The following is a 2,056-nucleotide window of genomic DNA, read 5'->3' as shown; positions in this document are numbered from 1 at the left end:
CAAGTTATATGGTGGGAGTAGGCGTCAATAAATGGTAAGTGAAAAAACAGTCTTTAGAAACTATACGAAAAAGCCCAAAGTGCTAAACATTCTGAAAATCAACTGGTCTATCCTCTTGAAAAATGTCAGTATTGGCCGGACACAGTGGCTCACGTCGGTAATCCTAGCACTTTGAGAGATCAAGGCAGGAGAATCACTTGAGGTCAGGAGTTCGAGATCAGCCTGGCCAACCTGGTGAAACCCCATGTCTACTAAAAATACAAAAGAAAAAAAAAACAAAACAAAACATTAGGTAGGCACAGTAGTAGGTACCTGTAGCACCAACTACTCAGGACGCTGAGGCATCAGAATCCCTTGAGCCTGGGAGGTGGAGATTGCAGTGAGCCAAGATCTTGCCACTGCACTCCAACCTGAGCAACAGAGTAAGACTCTGTCTCAAAAAAAAAAAAAAAAAAAAAATTATCTGGATAACTGGCAAAATCTGAGTATACACTGTATACTGAGTATGCAGTATTAAATCACTGCAGTTTCTCATTGTTAAATTTCCTGAGTTTGATCATTGTGCAGTGATTATCCAGGGAATGACTTTTGCTTTGTTCTGAGGATATACACACACTCAAGTACTTAGGGTAAAGGGCCATAATACCTGAAACTTTATCTGAACAATTCAGCATTAATAACAGTAAACATAATATCTGTAAGTGTGTGTGAGTGTGTGGGTAGCAGGATAAGACAGGGAGGGAAGAGATATGAAACCAATACAGCAAAAACTGTAAACAACTGGTGAATCTAGGTAAAAGGTATTATGAGTTAATTATACTGTTCTTGCAACCTTTCTATAAATTTTATGTCTTGAAAACATATAAAGTAACTTGAAAGAGTATATGACCACTACACTGAATTTAGGAAGACAGGTGTTTTTTTTTTAATTGTGGTAAAAAAAAATACACATAACATAAAATTTACCGTCTTAAATATTAAGTGTTATAGTTCAGTAAGGAGCTATGTCTGCAACGTTACCAGAAACTAGAAACAAACTTTACATAGTTGTTTTCCTATATAACGAAACATTTATTTATTTGCTTGCTTGTTTGTTTATTTATTAGCAATGAGGTCTCACTATGTTTCCCAGGCTGGTCTCGAACCCTAGGCTCAAGTGATCCTCTCACATCAACCACCCAAGTAGCTGGGACTATCATTGCACAGCACCGAGCCCGGTTTGAAACCTTTCTCTTAAATGACAATCTAAGGATAAACCACAGGACTTGTACAATGCCTATATTCAGCCATAGAGTACTAAAAGCAGTGGGCATCAGCTAAGAAATCTGAAGTCTGCAACATGGATAGGATTTCAACTACAATTGCAATGCAAATTTCTGAAGGATTGATTAGCTGAATGGATTTGAAGACTATGCGAAATGTTATAGTCGTGACACCCATTACCTATTGGAGTAAATAGAAGCTTAACTTTGTTAAAATAAAGTTATATTTAGGTCCAAAGGTCCTACATGTAATATTCCATGAATGAATCCCATGTAGAACAAAGCACCAAAAATAACATTATTTGTGAATTACAGCAAATATACTGTCTCACACTGAGATAAAAGTGGGTAGACAGCAATTAATGGGCATTGCTGTCAGTCATATTCTATAAACCTTTAGCAGTGAATCCTTAGAATAACCCATGACCTGAGTTGCATAAATGTGTTGCTTCAAAATATTTTATTTAGAAGGAATTACTTCTATCTCATGTTAATCTCAGGATAATTTCTTTTTATTGTTTGTTTTTTCTAACCATTAAAGGATTTAATAACCTCTTAAAAGCCGCTTAAAGAATCATGCTAGGCCAGGAGCGGTGGCTCACGCCTGTAATCCCAGAACTTTGGGAGGCTGAGGAGGGCAGATCATGAGGTCAGGAGATCAAGACCATCCTGGCTGACACAGTGAACCCCGGTCGCTACTAAAAAAACAAAAAATTACCCAGGCGTGGTAGCACATGCTTGTAATCCCAGCTACTCAGGAGTCTGAGGCAGGAGAATCACTTGAACCTGGGAGG

The 2,056-nt window shown here is 37.9% G+C and overlaps 1 long non-coding RNA gene across 1 annotated transcript in view; it reads right to left on the bottom strand.

The window, feature by feature from the left end:
- LOC108293034 overlaps positions 1 to 2,056 on the bottom strand; it is a 6,278-nt gene that overhangs the window by 1,739 nt on the left and 2,483 nt on the right. The gene's annotated exons all lie outside the window — the stretch shown is intronic.

The sequence above is a fragment of the Cebus imitator genome, unplaced genomic scaffold (genome assembly GCF_001604975.1).
Source record: "Cebus imitator isolate Cc_AM_T3 unplaced genomic scaffold, Cebus_imitator-1.0 Scaffold520, whole genome shotgun sequence".
In the NCBI taxonomy this organism is placed as follows: Eukaryota; Metazoa; Chordata; class Mammalia; order Primates; family Cebidae; genus Cebus; species Cebus imitator.
The sequence above is the reverse complement of the archived record's forward strand: the minus strand, read 5'-3'. Positions and strand labels throughout refer to the sequence as shown.